The following is a 16,294-nucleotide window of genomic DNA, read 5'->3' as shown; positions in this document are numbered from 1 at the left end:
GCAAGTCGGCCACGTTGGCTGTGAAATAGGGGAGGGAAAAACGGAGGATATAAGGGCGGAGAACTCGACCACGGCCGGGGGAAAGAGCCAGACAGAAGTCGGGGCCGGAGGCGCTGAGACTGGGGCAGCGTAAGGCACGGGAGCCGTGGTGAATGCAAACGCAGCCGGTGTAAAAGACCGGGCTGCAAGCGGGCTGGGAGAGGCACCAGCGTCGAGAGAGAGCTCGACCGCGACCGGTGAAAAAGGCCGGGCAGCTACCGAGGCCGCGAGGCGCAGCGACCGGGTCAGCATAAGGCGCGGGAGAAAATGTTTTTTAAAAACCGCGGAGAACTCAGCCGCAGCCGGGGGAAAGGACCGGACTGCAAGAGGGGCTGGGAGGCACGATTTGAAAACCGCTGGGGAGGGCGAACGCAGCAATACGGCAATTGCCAGTACGGCCAGCGGGGGAGAAAGACAAATGCGGGAAGCCGCCATTTTCATAGGCGGGGGAAGAAGACAAGCGCGGGAAACCGCCATATTGGAAAAAAAAAACAATAAAAGAAAAATTTCTTTTTGTTTCTCAAGAAGGTTGCGAAGATGCCTAAGCGTGGCAACATCAACGATTTCGATCCCGATGTTGAAGATTGGGCCACGTATGTAGAACGCATAGAGATATATTGTAAGGCAAATAAAATATCAGATGAAGATAAAGCACTAACCTTACTAAACTCAATGGGTGCGAAGACATACGGGCTATTGAAGCATCTTCTATCACCAGCTAAACCGGCGGATCAGACTTTCGCTAAAATTGTTGCTGTCCTGAAAAATCATTTGAACCCCACACCGCTGATGTTAGCGGAACGATTTAAATTTTATGCGAGAACGCAACTGAAAGAGGAAAGCAACGCGGAGTATTTAATTGAACTGCGTAAGCTAGCGAAATACTGCCAGTTTGGGGAAAGCCTGACAGAGGCACTGAGAGACAAATTCGTGTGTGGATTGTCGAAAGAAGGAACAAAAAAGCAGCTGCTTGAAGAGAATGATCTTACACTTGATAAGGCTGTCTCTATTGCAGCATCGCACGAAGCTGCAGCGAGAGGCACTGCGGAAATGCAGCTGAAGGCAGCGGTACTCAGCGTAGATCAAATGGCTTCGGGTACAATGAAATGTTATCGTTGTGGGAAGACAACACACGATCAGAGCCAATGCTGGTTTAAAAACCAGGAATGTAGAAAATGTGGCAAGCTTGGTCACATAGCTAAAGTATGCCGGTCAGGAAAGAAGACCAGCAACAAAAAGTCACCGCAGGAAAAGTGCAGAAAGGTACATAAGGTGGCTGAGAAGAGTTCGGATGAACAGAATTCGGATTCAGACTCCAACAGCAAGGAACTGGGTAGTCTGAGAATTCACAATGTGAGTAAGGAAGCTGACCGACAAACTATCTGGGTCACACTGCAGATAGCAGGAGTCCAAGTGAAGATGGAATTGGACACCGGATCGGCGTTGACGGTCATGAATAAGCAAGATTACTGATGCGCTATCAATTACTCATAATTTCCAACCAGGATTTCCAACTTGTTTTCGTCCAGGGTCACAGTTGAGGCTTGCAGGTAGGCCTCGAAGCAACGCAGCCAATGCGCGAATTTGGTAGCCGAACCCGCTGCTTGGGGGGTCTAGGTCCAGGCATGTTGGTCTGAGGACTCGCAGCAGATCCTGCTGTTCAGCGTTTGGTGCAGCAGCCTGCTGTTCAGCGTTTGTCGACATTTTGTTTTTGCTAATAAAATTGATGCGCTATCAATTACTCATAAAAGACGGAGAGTTAGGAGAGTAACTAAAGGCTTTTATTAGCAAAGAACAGAGCATGCCTCTCGTGGTTGACTGGGTTCCAAGAAGGCAGGGGGCTGCAGGTCAATCACCTTTATACCTGGGCCTGTGGGTGGAGCCAGCCGAGACATGTTGAGGCATGCATAGGTACAACAGTGTGCAACAACAACAGCAACAGTGAATAACAATAACAGTGGTTTACCACAATTACAAAAGGTTATTCAAACATATTCCCCTACGGGATACGAAGATAGTATTGCAGACATACACGGGGCAAAGAGTATACCCCATCGGAAAGATAAAAGTCAAGGCAAGGAATGGACTTATATGTACTACCTGAGGGAGGTCCACCACTTCTGGGACGGGAGTGGATCAGGAAAATAAATATGGACTGGCACTCCCTAAACGCAATAACGGTAGATTCCGGGAAAAAAGATGTCAAACCTGAACGCTTGTCCAGAATATTGGATGAGGCTAAAGAGGTGTTCCAACACGGACTGGGAACACTGAGAGGAATTAAGGCAAAAATCAAGATTGCAGAACATGCAAACCCAAAATTTTTCAAAGCCAGACCGGTACCTTATGCGATACGACCTGCTGTGGAAGCTGAGCTGGAAGGGCTAGAACGTTCAGGAGTACTGTCTAAGGTGGACTGGAGTGAGTGGGCCACGCCCATTGTTCCTGTCATGAAGCGTTCATCGAGTAACAAGCCGGGGGAACCGGGGAAGGTCCGCATCTGTGGAGACTTCAAGATCACAGTCAATCCGGTGCTTCACACGGTGCAATATCCGCTTCCGTGGATTGAGGATATCATTGCTTCATTGTCTGGCGGGAAACGCTTCACCAAGATAGACCTGGCGCAAGCGTACTTACAGATGGAAGTTGAGGAAGAGTCGCGCCAGTATCTCACAATCAACACGCACAGAGGCTTGTATCGATATAATAGACTGGTTTTTGGAGTGGCTTCGGCTCCAGCAATTTGGCAGAGGGCCATGGAGCAGGTATTACAGGGAATTCCAAGCACTCAATGTTACTTGGACGATATCCTGATTACAGGAGATGACGATGAGGAACACCTTGCAAATTTGAAACTGGTGCTCACCAGATTGAAGGAATATGGCCTTCGAGTTAATCGCCAGAAATGTGAGTTCTTTCAGAAACGGATCTCGTACTGTGGTCATGTCATTGACCAGGAGGGGCTGCACAAGTCACCTGACAAGATCGAAGCTGTTGTGAAGGCTCCCGCTCCGGAAAATGTATCCCAGTTGAGGTCATTCCCAGGGTTGATTAACTATTACCATAAGTTCCTGCCAAGTCTATCCACGGTGCTGCACCCGCTGAATGCTCTTTTGCAGAAAGAAGTACCATGGAAGTGGAGCGAGGACTGTAAGAAGGCCTTTCGCAAAAGCAAGGCATTGATCACCTCAGAGGAAGTGTTGGCTCACTTCAACCCAACACTACCTATTCGTTTAGCTTGTGATGCTTCCCCTTATGGTATTGGAGCAGTACTCTCACACAAGTGGCCAAATGGCTCGGAAAGGCCAGTCGCATTTGCATCCAGATCATTGACCTCCGCTGAGCGCAACTATGCTCAGATAGATAGGGAGGCTCTCAGCCTGGTGTGGGGAGTAAAGAAGTTTAATCATTACCTGCAGGGCCAGAAGTTTACACTGCTGACAGACCACCAGCCGTTGGTATCCATATTCAACCCTAAAAAGGGCGTTTCCATTATGACAGCGCAAAGGCTACAGAGGTGGTCCCTTTTCCTAGGGGCACACCAATATGACATAGAATACAAAGGTTCAAAACAGCATGGGAATGCTGACGGTTTATCGCACCTACCGTTGCCAACGGTAGAAGAGGCGCCTACAGTGGACCCAGTGGAGATGTTCCACTCAACCATAGTGGAATGTCTACCAGTAACAAATTCTACCATTGAAAAAGAAACGAGATATGACCCGACTCTCTCACAAGTCTACGATTTAACGGTGAAGGGATGGCCAGCACATGGCGAACCACTGTTGCCAGCATTCTCGCAAAGAAGAGAGCAGCTGTCAGTGTGCCGAGGAACTTTGATGTGTGGATCCAGAGTGGTGATTCCACCCAAACTCCAGCATAAAGTGCTAAAGGAGCTTCACGAGGGGCATCTGGGTGGAGTAAAAATGAAGAACCTAGCCAGAGCGTATGTGTGGTGACCAGGTATCGATGGAGACATCGAAGAAATGACCAAGAGCTGTCTAGGATGCCAGAAGGTCCAAAACGCCCCACCACAAGCCCCTCTACATCCATGGGAGTGGCCCTCATCTCCATGGCAAAGGGTACATATCAACTTTGCTGGTCCATTTATGGACTCAATGTTCTTAATTGCGGTGGATGCACACTCCAAGTGGCCGGAGGTAATAAAGATGTCCTCCACCACCACGGAAAAAACCATCACAGTATTAAGGACCATATTTGCCAGGAATGGGCTGCCGGAACAGATCTGTTCTGATAATGGACCACAATTTGTGTCCGAAGAATTCAGGAAGTTCTTAAAAAACAATGGGGTTAAGCACTACACGTCCGCCCCATACCATCCCGCCACCAATGGATTAGCTGAAAGGTTTGTCCAGACCTTCAAGAAGGCCATAAAGGCCATGGGTAATGGAGACATAAATCTACAACATAAGGTAGATAACTTCTTGCTTGCGTACAGGAATGCAACACATGCGGTTACAAACCAAACTCCCGCCATGATGTTTTTCAATAGACGACTAAGATGCCGGCTGGATTTGATCAAGCCAAACATCAGAAGGGACGTAGAGAACCGGCAATTTCAAGGCATGAATGAAAGGCCAACTAGAACCTTCCAGATAGGTCAACAAGTTTTGGCCCAGGACTACCGTACCGAGAAATGGCAGCCTGGAACTATTTGCACACGACTTGGACCGCTGATGTATACCGTGGACATTGGTGGAAGCATAATAAGGCACCATGCTGACCAGATCATCGAGTCATCCGAAAAGGGACAACCTACTCCACAACTTTATACGCCTAATGATGAAGCAGAGGTACCCATAGTATCTACCTCCGATCCGGTGATACTGGAATCAGATGAACCCGACACTGGCAGTCAAGCCGAATCGACCTTGCCAAAAGAACCTACTACACCACCGAAAACTACTACACCACCGAGGCGTTATCCGGACCGAGTCAGGAAGCCTCCAGAGAGACTGAATCTGTGAACTGTCTTTACATGAAGTTGTGTATATATGTTATTATGTTACGTTAATGGGGAGTATATACTGTTAAGCTAAAAAGGGAGGATTGTGGTGTATGTAACCGTTCCACCTTTAAGAGAACTATTTTAAGAGTTGCACTACTTTATCTTGGCTGCTGTATACTGTAATACCGGTGGTGACCACACCGGTATATAAGTTCTGTGTAACGATTTATTGGGCAGTTCCGCCCTGACCTTCGACTAGTAAAGACCTGTTAAAGTTTACTCTTGTGGTCTGTGTAGTAATTCTCAATATAACACACAGACTTAACAGGGACAAAGCCGAACCAAATAACTATCGAGGCATCTGTGTAAACAGTAACCTGGGGAAGGTATTCTGTAGCATCATAAACAAAAGACTTATAAACTTCCTTGAGGAGCACAATGTCTTGAGTAAAAGCCAAATTGGATTCCTGCCAAACTATAGAACATCAGTGATGCGCTATCAATTACCCATAAAAGACGGAGAGTTAGGAGAGTAACTAAAAGGCTTTTATTAACAAAGAACAGAGCATGCCTCTCGTGGTTGGCTGGTTTCCAAGAAGGCAGGGGGCTGCAGAGCAGTCACCTTTATACCTGGGTGTGTGGGTGGAGCCAGGGGCGGAGCCAGCTGAGGCATGCATAGATACAACAGTGTGCAACAACAACAACAACAAGGGTGAGCAACAATAACAGTGGTTTACCACATTCACCCCTTGTTTAAATTTGAGTCCGGCGGGGTGAAGTGTACTAAAGGTTCGTGTAAGTAAGTCTATCAGGTGGCCTTGTATGCCGTCCTGATCGTCGTGGTGGCGGCGGTGATGGTGCAGCATCCAACGTTGAATCTGGCGTCTCATTGAGTGGTTGGGTGGTCAATGACGGGTCCTGGGGCTGCGGCATGCCGTCTACAGGGGTTGGGTTGTGGGTAGTAGTCAGACGAGGCAGTGGTTGAGTTCGGGTCACCTGCGATTGGAGTTGGAGGCGTCCAAGATGGCGGACAAGATGGCTGCCCCCACGGTTCACACGCGGCGCTGCTGGCGTTAGCGGTTTTACCTTTGCAGGCGCTGACGTAGTGTCCTTTCTTCCCGCAGCCAGAGCAGGTAGCATTTTTCACCGGGCAGCGTGCTCTGGGGTGTTTTGCCTGGCCACAAAAGTAACATTTCGGGCCCTTGGACATCGATGCAGCAGTTGGTGCCGGGGGTGGCGGTCCCATGACCCAAGGTTGCGGCGTCCACGGTGCGGAGCGGTTAGGGGAGAATGCGTCCATATTCCGATGGGCCGCGTCTAGCGAGAGCGCTAGGGACACTGCCTTCTTCAGGTCGATTTCGCCCTTCTCCAACAGTCTCTGCCGGGAGTAGTCGGACTTGAGGCCCGCAACGAAAGCATCTCGGATAAGTCCCTCCGTGTGTGTCGCGGCCGATACCTCTTTACAATCGCAGGCTCGGCCGAGTATCTGTAGTGCCCGTAGGAATGCCCCCACCGATTCCCCGGACTCGGACTGCTGTTTGCGGGATCTCAGGAGGTGTCTGGCATAAACCGTATTTACCGGGCGTGTGTATTGTCCTTTTAGCAGATCGATAGCCGCCGCGTAGGTAGTCGCGTCCTGGATGAGCGTGTAGACTTGGTGGCCCACCTTGGAGGCCAGGATTTTTAGTTTGTTTCCATCTAGTGTCACGGCTGAGGCTTCCAGGTAAGCTTCGAAGCAACGCAGCCATTGTGCGAACTTGGTAGACGAACCCACCTCTTGAGGGTCTAGGTCCAGGCATGTTGGTCTGAGGGCATGCAGCAGCGCCTGCTGCTCAGCGTTTGGTGCCGTCGTTTGCTGCAGCGCCTGCTGCTCAGCATTTGGTGCCGACATTTTGTTTTTGTTAATAAAATTGATGCGCTATCATTTAGGAGAGTAACTAAAAGGCTTTTATTAACAAAGAACAGAGCATGCCTCTCGTGGTTGACTGGTTTCCAAGAAGGCAGGGGGCTGCAGAGCAGTCACCTTTATACCTGGGCGTGTGGGTGGAGCCAGGGGCGGAGCCAGCTGAGGCATGCATAGATACAACAGTGTGCAACAACAACAACAACGGTGAACAACAATAACAGTGGTTTACCACAATCAGATCATATCTTCACCCTACAGACCCTAATTGACAAACATGTTCATCAAAACAAAAGCAAAATCTACGCATGCTTTATAGATTTCCAGAAGGCTTTCGACTCCATCTGGCATGACGGTTTATTCCTGAAACTTATCGAAAGCGGGGTAGGGGGAAAAACATATGATGTAATTAAATCAATGTATACAAACAACAAATGTGCAGTTAAAATTGGAGACAAACAAACAAAATACTTCCCACAGGGGCGGGGGGTGACGCAGGGCTCGCCAATCTCACCGACACTCTTTAATATTTACACAAATGGATTGGCAAAACTACTTGAACAATCTACAGCACTCGGCCTCACCCTATATGAATCCAAGGTTAAATTCCTCCTCTATGCAGACGACCTGGTTCTGCTGTCACCAACTAAGGAGGGTCTACAGCAGAACCTGGATCTGCTGGAGTCGTACTGCCAGACTTGGGCACTGACAATAAATCCCCAAAAAACCAAAGTCCTTGTGTTCCAGCAAAGATCCAGACATCAGGGACCCAAAATAAATTTCACACTAGGAACAACCAAAATTGAACAAACCACTAACTACACATACTTGGGCTTAAAAATCAGTTCTACGGGAAATTTCAAACTGGCTGTGAATGAACTGAAAGAGAAAGCAAGAAGGGCTTTCTATGCCATTAAAAAATCAATCCAAATAGAAATCCCAATTAGCATTTGGCTCAAAATTTTCAAATCAGTAATTGAACCAATTGCACTCTATGGAGTGAGGTGTGGGGACCGCTAACACAACAAGAATTTGCAAAGTGGGACAAACACCCAATTGAGATCCTACATGCAGAATTCTGTAAAAGTATCCTCCGGACTCAAAGGAAAACCATAAACAATGCATGCAGGGCAGAACTAGGCCAATATCCATTAATAATCACTATCCAAAAAAGAGCCACCAAATTTTGGAAACACCTAGAAATGAGCAACCCCCAATGCTATCATTACGAAGCCCTGAAATTCCAAGAGAGGACCATAAAGAAGAATACCCTCAGTCAACTAGTCCTGGGACTCAGTGAAGTAACTACTAACACTACGAACAATAACCAGCCCCAGGACAGTGACAGCGTAACACAAAGAATTCGACCCAACACAATCGTCGCTAAGCAAAAGGAAAAATATCTGTCATATTGGGCAGAAACAACAAAAACCCAAAGCAAACTCAATTGCTACTTGGCCCTAAACAGACAATACAACATGGCTGATTACCTGACCATGGTAAAGGATAGCAAACTGAGAAAAACTTTGACAATGTACAGACTTAGTGAACATAACCTGGCGATCGACAAAGGTAGACAAAGACAGACCCGGCTACCAAGAGAGGACAGGATATGCTCTCACTGCAGTCAGGGAGTGGTGGAGACAGAGATGCACTTCCTCACAGCTTGTAGAAAATATCAGGGCATAAGGGAGAATTTCTACCCAAAATTCACAAAAATATGCCCGGATTTCAGAAATTTGAATGACGACCAAAAACTCCCATACCTACTAGGGGAAGAGAGAAATTGTATAACACTAGCGGCACACTATGTTACAGCTTGCCATAAACAGAGGGACAACCACTAAATATAAGAAAAGAGTATATATAAATTACATGAATGTATATTTATACACTCAGGGATATATCTGTTTATACACTGTATGGATAGATCTGTATTTTTGTGAACAAACATGAAGGTTTTTCGATGCTTTGGCAACATAAGATGTAACTTGTCAAGCCAATAAAGCGATTTGAATTGAATTGAATTGAATCTATCCCATGCTGTACCTGCCCTGGGAGTGTTTGAAGGGACAGTCTAGAGGGAGCTTTACTCTGTTTCTAACCCGTGCTGTACCTGCCCTGGGAGTGTTTGATGGGACAGTGTAGAGGGAGCTTTACTCTGTATCTAACCCGTGCTGTACCTGCCCTGGGAGTGTTTGATGGGGCAGTGTAGAGGGAGCTTTACTCTGTATCTAACCCGTGCTGTACCTGCCCTGGTAGTGTTTGATGGGACAGTGTACAGAGAGCTTTACTCTGTATCTAACCCGTGCTGTAACTGCCCTGGGAGTGTTTGATGGGGCAGTGTAGAGGGAGCTTCACTCTGTATCTAACCCGTGCTGTACCTGCCATGGGAGAGTTTGATGGGACAGTGTAGAGGGAGCTTTACTCTGTATCTAACCCGTGCTGTACCTGCCCTGGGAGTGTATGATGGGACAGTGTAGAGGCAGCTTTACTCTGTATCTAACCCGTGCTGTACCTGCCCTGGGAGTGTTTGATGGGACAGTGTAGAGGGAGCTTTACTCTGTATCTAACCTGTGCTGTAACTGCCCTGGGAGTGTTGATGGGACAGTGTAGAGGGAGCTTTACTCTGTATCTAACCCGTGCTGTATGTGCCCTGGGAGTGTTTGATGGGACAGTTTAGAGGGAGCTTTACTCTGTATCTAACCCGTGCTGTACCTGCCCTGGGAGTGTTTGATGGGACAGTGTAGAGGGAGCTTTACTCTGTATCTAACCCGTGCTGTACCTGCCCTGGGAGTGTTTGATGGGACATTGTAGAGGGAGCTTTACTCTGTATCTAACCTGTGCTGTAACTGCCCTGGGAGTGTTTGATGGAATAGTTTAGAGGGAGCTTTACTCTGTATCTAACCCGTGCTGTACCTGCCCTGGGAGTGTTTGATGGGACAGTGTAGAGGGAGCTTTACTCTGTATCTAACCCGTGCTGTACCTCCCCTGGGAGTGTTTGATGGGACAGTGTAGAGGGAGCTTTACTCTGTATCTAACCCGTGCTGTACCTCCCCTGGGAGTGCTTGATGGGACAGTGTAGAAGGAGCTTTACTCTGTATCTAACCCGTGCTGGACCTGCCCTGGGAGTGTTTGATGGGGACAGTGTAGAGGGAGCTTTACTCTGTATCTAACCCGTGCTGTACCTGCCCTGGGAGTGTTTGATGGGACAGTGTAGAGGGAGCTTTACTCTGTATCTAATCCGTGCTGTACCTGCCCTGGGAGTGTTTGATGGGACAGTGTAGAGGGAGCTTTACTCTGTATCTAACCCGTGCTGTACCTGCACTGGGGAGTGTTTGATGGGACAGTGTAGAGGGAGCTTTACTCTGTATCTAACCCTGTGCTGTACCTGCCCTGGGAGTGTTTGATTGGTGCATTATTCACTCTAATTTGAACGGTTGTTGTGTGATATTCTGTTTCTCTTTCCCTTTTTTTTCTCCATTTAGTTGACGTACTTGCCCCAACCCTGGGGTAATTGCAGGTCAGAGTTGAGTGGGAGCCTGGTCCCCGGGTACGACAACTATAGTATGACCGCATGTCGCATCCACTGTGAGAAAGAGGCTGTGGTCAGAGCATGCAACTGCCGCATGGTGCACATGCCAGGTATGAGCGAGAGTCACCTCCGGTCCTGAGCCACAGACCATACTGGGCATTGCGGGATTCTACCCAGGATTATGAATGGGTAATGTAGGATAGAGCTATTCCCGGAGTAACCAGGAATCACCAGATTATTACTGTGAAAGACTATCGGATTACTGAGGTATCCTAGAGATGGATTTACTACTGGGGTTCACCAGGGACAGATTTTGAGCCTGTGATGATGAAGGAATGGCGTTTTATGTCCATAAGAATATAAGAATTAGGAGCAGGATTCGGCCATGCGGCCCCTCGAACCCGCTCCGCCTTTCAATCAGATCATGGCTAATCATCCAAATTCAGTACCTTGTCCCTGCTTTCTCCCCATATCCCTTGATCCCTTTAGCCTTAAGAAATATATCTAACGCCTTCTTGAATATATTTAATGAATTGGTCTCAACTGCCCTCTGTGGTAGAGAATTCCACAGGTTCACCACTCTCTGGGTGAAGAAATTCCTCCTCATCTCTATCCTAAATGGCTTACCCTTTATCCTTAGACTGTGACCCCTGGTTCTGGACTCCCCCGCCATCGGGAACATCCTTCCTGCATCTAGTCTGTCTAGTCCTGTTAGAATTTTACAAGTTTCAATGAGATCCCCTCTCATTTTTCTAAACTCCAGCAAATATAAGCCCAATCGACCCAATCTCTCCTCATACGTCATTCTTGCCATCCCAGGTATCAATCTGGTGAATCTTCGCTGCACTCCCTCCATGGCAAGAACATCCTTCCTCAGATAAGGTGGCCAAAACTGCACACAATACTCAAGGTGTGGTCTCACCAAGGCCCTGTACAACTGCAGCAAGACATCCTTGCTCCTGTACTCGAATCCTCTCGCTATGAAGGCCAACATACCATTTGCCTTCTTAACTGCCTGCTGCACCTGCATGCTTACCTTCAGCGACTGGTGCACAAGGACACCTAGGTCTCATTGCACTTCCCCTTCTCCCAACCTATTGCTGTTCAGATAATAATCTGCCTTCCTGTTTTTGCCACCAAAGTGGATAACCTCGCATTTATCCACATTGTACTGCATCTGCCATACATCTGCCCAATCACCCAACCTGTCCAAATCATACTGGAGTTTCTCGGCATCCTCCTCACAGCACACACGCCCACCCAGCTTTGTGTCATCTGCAAACTTGGAGATATTACATCTAGTTCCCTCGTCTAGATCATTAATATATATTGTGAATAGCTGGGGTCCTTGCATCGATCCCTGCGGTACCCCACTAGTCACTGCCTGCCACTCGGAAAAAGACCCATTTATTCCAACTCTTTGCTTTCTGTCTGCCAACCAGTTCTCTATCCAAGTCAGTACCTTACCCCCAATCCCATGTGCTTTAACTTTACACGCTAATCTCTTATGAAGGACCTTATCGAAAGCCTTCTGAAAGTCCAAATACACCACATCCACTGGTTCTCCCTTATCTATTTTACCAGTTACATCCTCAAAAAATTCCAGTAGATTAGTCAAGCACGATTTACCTTTTGTAAATCCATGCTGACTTAGTCTGATCCGGTCACTGTTTTCCAAGTGCTCTGCTATTACATCTTTTATAATGGACTCTAGCATTTTCCTCACTACCGATGTCAGGCTTACCGGTCTATAATTCCCCATTTTCTCTCTACCACCTTTTTTGAATAGTGGGGTTACATTAGCTACCCTCCAATCCATGGGTATTGTTCCAGATTCTATAGAATTTTGGAAGATGACCAGCAATACATCTACTATTTCTCGGGCCACTTCCTTAATTACCCTAGGATGTAGATTATCAGGCCCTGGGGATTTATCAGCCTTCAATCCCATCAATTTCCCTAACACCATTTCCCTACAAATACTGATTTCTATCAGTTCCTCCCTGTCATCAGACCCTATGTTCCCCGACATCTCTGGGAGGTTATTTGTGTCCTCCTTTGTGAAGACAGAACCAAAATATGTATTTAATTGGTCTGCCATTTCTTTGTTCTCCATTATAAATTCCCCTGATTCTGACTGCAAAGGACCTACGCTTGACTTCACCAATCTTTTTCTCTTCACATATCTATAGAAGCTTTTACAGTCAGTTTTTATGTTCCCTGCAAGCTTACTCTCATATTCTATTTTCCCTTTCTTAATTAATCCCTTTGTCCTCCTTTGCTGAATCCTAAACTGCCCCCAATAGTCAGGTTTGCTGCTTTTTCTGGCCAACTTATATGTCCTCTCCTTGGATCTTATGCTATCCCTAATTTCCTTTGTTAGCCACGGTTGAGTCACCTTTTTTGCTGTATTTTTATGCCAAACAGGGATGAATAAATTCTGTAGTTCATCCATGCGATCTTTAAATGTTTGTTATTGCCTATCCACCGTCAACCCTTTAAGTAACGTTCCCCAATCCATCCTAGCCAACTCACGCCTCATACCATCGTAGTTTCCTTTATTTAAATTCAGGACCCTAGTCTCTGAATCAGCTACTTCACTCTCCATCGTAATGAAGAATTCTATCATATTATGATCGCTCTGACCCAAGGGGCCTCGCACAACAAGATTGCTAATTAATCCTTTCTCATTACATAATACCCAGTCTAAGGTGGCCTGATCTCTAGTTGGTTCATCGACATATTGGTCCAGGAAACCATCCCGTAAACACTCCAGGAATTCCTCCTCCACATTATTGTTACTAATTTGGTTAGCCCAATCTATATGTAGATTAAAGTCACCCATGATAACTGCTGTGCCCTTATTGCTCGCTTCTCTAATTTCCCGTTTAATGCCATCCCCAACCTCAGCATTACTGTTTGGGTGTTTGTATGCAACTCCCACTAACGTTTTCTGCCCCTTGGTATTTCTCAGCTCTACCCATACAGATTCCACATCATCAGAGCTAATATCCTTCCTTACTATTGTGTTAATCTCCTCTTTAACCAGCAATGCTTTACGGTTTTACGGTGGGGGAGGGCCTGGTGTTTACGGGTGGCAGGAGTTTAAGTGGGGGAGGGGTGAATATTTACAGTGAGGGAGGGGCGGGTGTTTATGGTGGGGGAGGTGCGGCTGTTTACGGTGGGGAGGGATGGGTGATTACAGTGGGGGAGGGGCGGGTGCTTACAGTGGAGCTGGGGAGGGTGATTATGGTGGGGGAGGGGCGGGTGTTTACGGCGGGGAGATGCGTGTCTTTACAGCGGGGGCGGGGCGGGTGGTTATGGTGGGGAGGGGGCGGTTGTTTACGGGGGAGGGATGGTTGTTTATGGTGCTGAGGGGCGGGTGTTTACGGGGGGTGTATACGGCGGGGGAGGCGTGGGTGTTTACGGCGAGGGTGGGACGGGTGTTTACGATGGGGGAAGGGCGGGTGTTTACGGGGATGGGCAGGTGTTTACGATGGGGTGGGGTAGGTGTTTACAGGGGAAGGGCAGGTGTTTATGGTGTGGAGGGCAGGTGTTTACGGGGAGGGGCGGGTGTTTATGGCGAGGGAGGGGCACGTGTTTATGGTGGGGGTGGGGCGGGTGTTTACGGTGGGAGAGGGCGGTTGTTTATGGTGGGAGGGGCGGGTGTTTGCGGTGCGGGAGGGGCGGGTGTTTACGGCGGGGAGGGCGGGTGTTTACAGTGGGGGTGGAGCGGGTGTTTACGGCGGGTGATTATGGTGGGGGAGGGGTGGGTGTTTACGGGGAAGGGGCAGATGTTTATGGTGGGGAAGGATGGAAGTTTACGGAGGGGAGGGGCGGGTATTTAAGGTGGGGGAAGGGTGGGTGTTTACGGTGGGGAGAGGCGGGTGTTTACGGAGGGGAGGGGTGGGTGTTTCCGGAGGGGAGGGGTGGGTGTTTATGGAGGGGAAGGTCGGGTGTTTACGGGGGGGAAGGGTGGGTGTTTACAGTGGGGAGGGATGGGTGTTTATGATGGGGAGGGGCGGGTGTTTACGGAGGGGAGGTGCGGGTGTTTATGATGGGGAGGGGCGGGTGTTTACGGGGGGTGGGGTGGGTGTTTACGGCGGGGGAGGGGCGGGTGTTTACGGTGGGAGAGGGGCGGGTGTTTATGGCGGGGGAGGGCGGGTATTTACGGTGGGGGAGTGGGCGGGTGTTTACGGTGGGGAGGGGCGGTGTTTGCAGGGGAGGGGCGGGTGTTTACGGTGGGGGAGGGGCGGGTGTTTAAGGTGAGGGAGGGGCGGGTGTTTATGGTGGGGCAGGTGCGGGTATTTGCAGCGGGGGAAGGGTGGGTGTTTATGATGGGGAGGGGCGGGTGTTTACGGTGGGGGAGGGGTGGGTGTTTATGGTGGGGGTCGGGTGTTTACGGAGGGGAGGGGCGGGTGTTTATGATGGGGTGCGGGTGTTTAGGGTGGGGAAGGGCGGGTGTTTACGGCGGTGAGGGGCGGGTGTTTATTATGGGGCTGGGGCGGGTGTTTACGGGGGATGGGGCGGGTGTTTACGGCGGGGAGGGGCAGTTGTTTATGGTGGGAGAGGGATGGGTGTTTATTGGAGGGGCGGGTGTTTAGGATGGGGAGGGGCGGGTGTTTACGGCGGGGGGTGGTGTTTACGGCGGGTTGGGGCGAGTGTTTACAGCGGGGGAGGGACAGGTGTTTACGGTGGGGGAGGGGCAGGTGTTTACGGGGGATGGGGTGGGTGTTTACGGCGGGGAGGGGCGGGTGTTTACGGTCGGAAGGGGTGGGTGTTTACGGTGGGGGAGGGGCAGGTGTTTACGGGGGATGGGGTGGGTGTTTACGGTGGGGAGGGGCGGGTGTTTACGGTGGGGGAGGGGCGGGTGTTTACGGAGGGGAGGGGCGTGTGTTTACGGAGGGGAGGGGCGGGTGTTTATGATGGGGAGGGGCGTGTGTTTATGGAGGGGAGGGGTGGGTGTTTATGGAGGGGGAAGGGTGGGTGTTTACAGTGGGGAGGGGTGGGTGTTTATGATGGGGAGGGGCGGGTGTTTACGGAGGGGAGGGGCGGGTGTTTATGATGGGAGAGGGGGCGGGTATTTACGGTGGGGGAGGGGGCGGGTGTTAACGGTTGGGGAGGGGCGGGTGTTTATGGTGGGGGAGGGGCGGGTATTTACAGCGGGGGAAGGTTGGGTGTTTATGATGAGGAGGGGCGGGTGTTTACGTTGGGGGAGGGGTGGGTGTTTATGGTGGGGGTCGGGTGTTTACGGAAGGGGAGGGGTGGGTGTTTATGAAGGGAAGCGGATGTTTACGGCGGGGGGCGGTTGTTTATGGTGGGAGAGGGGTGGGTGTTTATTGGAGGGGCGGGTGTTTATAATCGGGAGGGGCGGGTGTTTACTGCGGGGGATGGTGTTTATGGCGGGGGAGGGGCGGGTGTTTACGGCGGGGGAGGGGCGGGTGTTTATGATGGGAAGCGGGTGTTTACGGTGGGAGAGGGGTGGGTGTTTATGAAGGGAAGCGGGTGTTTACGGTGGGAGAGGGGTGGGTGTTTATGATGGGATGTGTAGTGTATGTACCTTTAAGAGAGAACTACAACAGCAACAAGGTTGTTCTCTAGTCAACTCACTTCTTTAAATGTCACGCAGTTTTGGAACAGGAGGAGGCCGTTCAGCCCCTCGAGCCTGCTCCACCATTCAATCAGACCATGGCTGATCTGTATCTTAACCCCATCTACCCACCTTTGCACCGTATCCCTCGATCCCCTTACCCAACAAAAATCTATCGATCTCAGTTTTGAAGTTTCCAATTCACCCCCAGCATCAACAGCTCTCTGGGGGAGAGAGTTCCAGATTTCCACCCCCCTT

Source organism: Somniosus microcephalus, chromosome 4, assembly GCF_052327205.1.
Source record: "Somniosus microcephalus isolate GS21.2 chromosome 4, FLI_Smic_1.0, whole genome shotgun sequence".
Lineage (NCBI taxonomy): Eukaryota > Metazoa > Chordata > Chondrichthyes > Squaliformes > Somniosidae > Somniosus > Somniosus microcephalus.
The sequence above is the reverse complement of the archived record's forward strand: the minus strand, read 5'-3'. Positions refer to the sequence as shown.